The sequence below is a fragment of the Lissotriton vulgaris genome, chromosome 3_1 (assembly GCF_964263255.1).
Source record: "Lissotriton vulgaris chromosome 3_1, aLisVul1.2, whole genome shotgun sequence".
NCBI lineage: Eukaryota > Metazoa > Chordata > Amphibia > Caudata > Salamandridae > Lissotriton > Lissotriton vulgaris.
The window spans coordinates 196,570,519-196,577,868 of record NC_141689.1 but is presented as its reverse complement, the minus strand read 5'-3'; the positions used below and the strand labels follow the sequence as shown (position 1 = coordinate 196,577,868).

Genomic DNA, 7,350 nt, shown 5'->3' with positions numbered 1-7,350 from the left:
GTTAAAGAGCGATCTACAATTAGGTTATTTGATGGAACTTTGGCACCCCACTCCTCGTCCCACATCATGAAGAGGGACCAGACTTTTGTCAACATCACAGCTTAGCCTGTATTAGATGGGATTGTATGGGATGCTGTTAAATCTCATATTCTCGGCCCTACAGAGGTCATAAATGTCCCCAATGTACTTCGTGTTTCAATGGGGGATGTTGTAAAACAAAACATACGCTCTGACGATTGGGATGTCCAAGCCGTAGAGTCTCTTTTTTCTGATTTGAAATATTATGCTGCTTTTGATGCTGAAGATTTGTATTTGAACTTAGCTAATTATGCAGACTTATTCTGCTACCTACACTATGGCAAGCATTTTCTGCATAAAGCCAACACATTTAGAAATGTGGTTAATTATACACACTGGGAACATGGCCCAGCACCCAGTGAAGGCAGCTTGAAAACTCTTTTGAATAAGGTTACATATTTTACTGATTTTAATCAATCCAACCCTGACGCCAATTATTTTAGGATGACTGTGAAGTCATCTTCCAAAGTTAAACTCACCCACACTAAATTACTGTATTCAAAGTCCTTTATCGATCAATTAGCTATAGGGGGCTATGCCCTGTGGAAAGATACTATTGATCTTAAATCTGTTTGGGGTTCGAAAAGCTGGCAAGTGCAAGGCACTGAAGCTTTGCATCGTGCATGTCTCATCCCGAACCATAAGTTGTTTTTGAACTCGACTATTTCACAAACTACTTGCTTTGGATTGGCTACATCTAAAAAATACAATGTCCCTTCCATTACTGATTCGGGGGAATACCCTACATGATACAATCACACCGATAGGTCCATTGATGAATTGAAGTCCCTAATAATAAATTCCTCTTTTAATATTTCCAGGTTGGATCCTCAAGGTTGGTTATTAAGGCAGAAAAGTTGAGATCCATGCGGACATCGTTTTCTGACTCTGGTCTCTGGCTATACACAGGTTAGGGTGGATCCCCATTTTGAAAACGCCCATTCTGTTACTACCTATTCAGTAGGCAAGTTATGTCTCCCAGGACCCCCGACCTATTCATGGAGTACCAACAACGTATGTGGCATTGCCAGGTGGAGATGGCTGACCGGCTGCAGGTGGGCTTCGAACTTGTGGCCTCCAAACTCGATGCCATACGTAGGTGTCTGAGTCCCATCAGGGACCACGTTCAGTCCCAATCGCCCACCCCCTTTACGCATCATGCTCCACCACAGACCTTGGCTGACCTTGCTGGGGCAATGAATCTAATACAACAACTGTGTGGTAAAACAGGCACCAGCGATCAGAGTACAGAGTGGCACAGATGCGGAGGTCAATGGAGACCATGGAGCAGATGCAGGCTGGAAATCTGTCCGCCACGGCTGGATACCAGCGAGTAGTAACTGGGAACCTCAATGCCCTGCAGTACATCATCTTGCCATTGCTGCCACTGAGCCGTCCCAGATGACTGCAGCGGGACACAGGTGTGTCATTAATACGTTCACTCACGTATAGAAGTATGGCTGGATGTTGGGACAATGATTGCACATGATGGTACACCATGATAACTTACACCTATGCGCATGTGAATCCCTGAGACACATGGCAAATTGGTTGACTGTGAATGTGAGTACTAGCCGTGTCCCCATTGCACATCAACAATAGTCTCACGACCCCCCACACTAGGCACACGTCCATGTGTTGAATAGGGCGGTGGGTAGGACGGACCAAATGGGTATCAGGCCAGGAGTGGTGGCCAACATCACATGCGACAACAGAACAGCACATCCCATACCCACTTACACACATCTGTGTGGACACATTCTGTTATGATGTATGACATTGCTTCACATGATCAGAGGTTGCACACCATACTCACATTGCTGTAGTCACGTATGTGCACATGTCGGCCAGCACCTATCCCAAAACCATGTCTGGCTCACAGAAGTTGAACTTGCAAAAGGGAAACACCACCATTGCACATGTATCAGTCAGTCCCTCCCTGTGTACGGACGATGCTCATTGTGGCACATGAGTGGAAAGTAAAAAATCAACACACCTCACAGTTAGACACTAGTGGTTTGCATGGACTTTATTGGCATGTGCGTGTCAGTACGGACGAGGCAACGGTCTCAACAGGTAGGGACATGCTGCTGCCACTTCCTCGCAGCATGGGTACATGTTGAGGTTGATACAATGCTGTTGCAACAATGGGCGAAAATCAGCACGGATGGCAACGCTCCCAGCCCATCTTGCCCTGCTAGATGAGTCAGGTGTTGTTTGGCGTCTGCCCATTGCCTCGTGTGAGGTGGCATTACTCACTGCCCATGGGATCTGCATAGTGCTCTGAGCGCCTATTGTCTGCTTTGCTGCCAGTGCTCAAGTGAAAGGGTCGGACAGGTTCACATGTCGTGTCACAGTGCTGTGTATGTGCTGTACCCCAGCAGTGTGTCCAAACTGACAACGTTGCCAAACGAAGCTGTGATGCTACGACCATGGACCTACCTCACCTTGCACAGGTGTGTGTACACATGTGTTTTTGATGCACAAGCATCCAGAGTTCGGACGATGACAGACGTGTCCTCTGTTGTATTGGGATATGTGAGCCATCCCCACGATGCAACATGTTGTTGGGACCTATGTTGTTGGTGGCAATCAGTTGTGGCTGCAGGAACATAGTTACTCGTCCATGAATGCCTGCGCAGCTTCATATGCAATGTGTTCCAATAGTACATCGTTGTCGTGTTCAAGGAACAACAGGGTGAGCTAAACTATTAACTGGTCCGGGCAGGTGTGCTCAGCCGATGCTGTTTCATCAATCCGCAAGACAGACCAATAAGGTAGCACCTCTATGTGGTCACTGCACATGAGGAATTGTGCAATCTCCCATGCACAACTGCCAATACACGCGCAGTATGTCAAGGTATCCCATGCACAGCTGTCTCGGTTACACTCCTGTTCGTGATCCAACAGGAGGCGCAGACAAATAACATAATCCAGTTCAGCTACCGTTGTGTTGGAGAGGCAGACATCCATGGGATACTCGAATGTGCGGCAGTGGAACCAGGGCTGGACGCAGGTGACATAGGCAATGCGGAAGCTGAGCTGGTAACTGATCCACAGCACTGCCAGTGGCACTGCGCCCAGTAAATGTAGCATGCCTGACAGTACTGTTCCACATGACGGGGTTGTGCATGTGCCCAGTCTGGCCTGCCATTGCCTTGATGCGTCTCGTGGAACCGGCACTCTTCTGTACTGCACCAGTTGTGTGGAGGTTATGCCACAGCTCTGAGCAATGATTCGAATGTGTGTGCAAAGTTGGGCAGAATGGGTTGCTGTTTCCGTGACAGTCAAGGCCATCCCATGCGGGGGTACCTCAGGCAGCGGCTACTGTGTGTGGTGTGTTGATGTGTTGGATGGTTCCTTTGCGCAACGTGTGGTGTGGGAGTCATCCACATCCATGGCATCTCTCTCAGGGTGTTCCAGGCGCGTTCAGGAACAAGGTCAGAGGTGCAGGTGTCCTCCCGCCTTCTGCATTGGAACAAATGAGCTTTCATCCTTGAGGTTTGTCTGACTACTACTTGCGGTTTCGGAATGTGATGTGGCTTATTTATTTGAAAAGTTTTATATAGCGCTGGCTGGACATGGAGGTATCAGAGCGCTTTACATGAGTTAAAGCGAGTTACGGGTTACATAGTTACAACAATTAAATCCAGGAGTCACAGGGTGAGGAGGAAGGGGAGGAAAAGGAATACACAACGGGGAAAACAATGTCAGATGTCCGGTTGGGTAGGTGACCGCCGAGGGGGTAAAACAAGGGTCAGACTCCTCTTTAGCTGCATATGACAGCTCCACCGGACATCGGCTAAGGTAGCTCATGATTCGAGGTGAGTACAAACAGTTTTGGTATCTGCCCAGAGGGCGTTGTCAAAGGTCCATCAGAAGTTACATCAAAGTTCCATCAGGTAAGGGTTGTGTTGATTCCGGCTCCGTGGAACACTGCCACACTTTCCTTTCCTCCGAGGATACCGGTGGGGATGACTCAAGATCGCCAACCCTATATGTGGGATGTGAAGTTGCCTGGATGGCGCTATTCTGTCTCCCATTTTGAATGACCCAGCAAAGTGATCTCCACTGATCTCAGTGGCCGCCTGACGCTCAGGCAAAAACTGGCAGCACTCCGCTTCAATAGGTGTTCCGGGCAGACCTCCACTCGAGCCTGGAATTCGGGCTCCTCATTGGGTTAATGGCGGGAAAGAGAGCCGCTGCTTGGTAGCGGCGATGGCGAGAGCAGCTCAGCGAAGCACGCAGTGAGCCAAGCATCTGGATATGGGCAAGGCTACACGGAGTAGCGACAGCGGTAGACATGCATCAACGGCAACCATGCATGGCGCCTGGGCTGCGGGCTAGTCACAGGGCAGCAGAAACAGGCGGCTACAAAATGTAGCTCGTTGATATAGCCCACTGGTGCGTAGAGTCTATTTAAATCGGACCTAGGCCCCAAACACCTCCGCTCCCCACTGGATACCCTGATGAGTTTGGGAGCGAGGGACTGTGCCTGTGGTCAAAGCAGTATTCCGCCAAACGGGGGGCTTTCAGGGCATAAGGCAGGATAAGGTAGAGCCCACTTCCTTCCTCGCTGGAGTCTCATCGTCCACCAGGCGGCACTACCCAGTCTAACAGCCACACACAGGTGACTAAAGCAAAGTAGGGGAGCACGGCCCCATGGCAGACAGGCCCGCAGTCGATAATCAGCAGAACAGCTGGTTGGGGGGGGGGACGCCGGTGAAGCAAACCCAGCGCGAGCCTCATTTGAAGCCTGAACGGTAGGAGCTCCGGTCGCGCAGAGCCGCTACCAGCCGAGATGGGGCCCCACCCCCTCCGCTCCTCACCGGGTGTTGTGTCTAATCGCGGATGTCCGCGCTCAGCGCCGGCACCTCACTACCCGCCCATGCACTCAGTATGGATGGCAAGGGCCGCTGCACAAGGCGGTGCAGTCGAGCGGGGTCCCCCAGCTAGGAGCAGCAAAATACAGCGGGGTCCGCAGCAGCAGCACCTTGTGGGGGCCACGCAACCCCCAGGCAGTGGATAAAGGCCACGTATCCATAACTCCAAGTCTCCACAGCAGAAAATAAGCCACAGCCAGAAAAATGCATTCTTAAAAATATATTTCCAAACAAAACATTTAGCTGCGCCAACAATCACTTCCAATGAAGGTAGATCAAGGAAAAATTACAAACACTAACCCTCCCTCCCCCCAAACAACAATGCAGGAATCAATGGACGATCCTTTTTAGCCCCTTCCTCCTCCCCCACAAAAACGAATGCATAAAAAAAGAATTTTATTTAAAAAGGGAAAGGAAATTTCAGACACTTTTACTCCACCAGGTCAGGAATGTAAATTCCAATTAGGCGCTCATGTCACATGTAAAAGAAAAGTCCAGTCAGCTGGATCAATAGGGCCTGAATGGAGAGGAGTAGCGGGGGAGCCACAGCTTTGGTATGGAGGAAAGCCGCGACTCCTTGAGCCAGATCACGACCTCGAATAACCATAGCTGGTGCTTCTCTCAGGACAAACCCGGATGTAGGCAGTTTCACCCTCGTGAGATCGAAATTTTGTGTCGTCCAATTTACTCAGTGCATATTCCATATCTTCCTTGCAAAGAAATTCAACTTCTCCCATCCCATCTTTCTGCACATCAGCATAACAGACATCTCCAGTTTTTTGCCTATGATAGATACTGCCAGCTCCCAGAAGGAGGAAGTCCTGAAACAAGAGCTCTGTACTCGGAGCGTCAGGAAGGAGGCCCATTCCTGCTGCGGAGCCACCACCACCCATACCACCACGGCCTCTGGAAGAACGTGGATACTCAACGCGCAGGCGGCAGTGACTGTAATCATAGCCATTCCTTCCATACACAGCATCTTCTGCGTCCCTGGGGTCTTCGAAGCGTGCGAAGGCGAAGTGCACCAGGCTGCGCTGGTTTTTGAGCTCGATGTCACGGATGCGCCTGTATTTATAGAACAGATCCTCCACATCTTTCTCATGCACGTCAGCGGGCAGGTTGCCTACATAGATACGGCCATCCTTCTTGCGGTCCCGAGAGCCACCGGGACCGGTAGAGTCCTGGTCTCCCCATCCACCGAAGCCGGCCATCCACCGAAGCCGGCCTTCCTCTTTGCTTCGGGTTGCGGCAGCCTGCACGCTAAGACTCCTCGGCGGGTGGTCGCTTGGCATTGCGGGCCTGCCTGCTTGTTGGCGGAGCGGGGCTGGGTGTGCGGCCAGGCGGCGGTCTTCTCAGCTCAGCAGTGCTGCTGGGCCCGCTTTGTTCTTTTCACCCGGGCCGTGCGCTGCCGCTCCCGCTCTCTTCCCTCGCTTCTTACAGATGGCTTTGTGGCTGAGATTGGGACACGGCCTTGGTGTACGGATGGCGATACACACACACGCATCTTGGCATGTGGTGCCAGGTGCCCTGCTAGGCCTTGCGCATTCTCACTCTGTCTCTCTCCCTCACATGCTCCCTTTCTTTCCTTTGTTTATGTGCATGGTACACCTTCTTCTGTTGGATTTCGTCTTCCAGGCTATGTACTACGGATTGTCGAGTGTGGACCCGTTAGGACTCATCAGAATGGTTGTTTTGTCTTTTGTTTGTATGGTGTTTTGTGTTGGTGATTGCATTGCTGTATGGCGACGCATGAATGTTGATTTTCCTGCTTGTGCGACCTCAGGCAACATATTTGTTTTGTGTTTTGTGGTGTTGGTGTGCAGTTTCTTGGTCAGGGTTTGGGGGTGGGCCCGGGGTGGGTGGGGTGTTGCAAGACTGGGTGTGGGGTCGGTGGGTGTTGTGGCCCTCTTGGGTGTCAGTGCTGCATGTTCAGTTGCTCCATGGCATCTGTTTGTCTTCAGGTGTGGCTGTGGGCCGTGCTCCCTTTTGTGGTGCAGGCTGCAGGCGGACTTTACACCAGGCCAGAGCAGGTGTAAATTTCGTGCTGCTAATGCGTCTTATCACGTGTTTAGGTTTTTTTTCCTGGTTCTGTCTGGTCATTGGGAATGTTGAGCTGTGGTGTTGTCGCGGGTATTGGCACGGGAATGCCCACTCTGCATCTCATTAGCGGTATTTGCAGGGGTCCTCTATGTTGATGTTTTTAGCGGTTGCTATCGCGGGAAAACTGGTGCTGTAGGCTGTTAGCACCTGCTTGTGAAAGGTGGGGTAAATTTATTACGATTTTGGTTGTGCAAAACTGCTGTTAATTTGGCGACGGCTCCTTGTGAATATGCCCCTTAGTATTTTGGAACCGTTTGTCGGAGATCGTTTCCGGTTCGCACTGAGGAAA

At 50.8% G+C, this 7,350-nt stretch overlaps 1 pseudogene; it reads right to left on the bottom strand.

The window, feature by feature from the left end:
- Nucleotides 1-5,468: 5,468 nt before the first annotated feature.
- On the bottom strand, nucleotides 5,469-6,172 carry LOC147726212 (serine/arginine-rich splicing factor 9 pseudogene; annotated as a pseudogene).
- Between the last annotated feature and the right edge of the window lie 1,178 nt (nucleotides 6,173-7,350).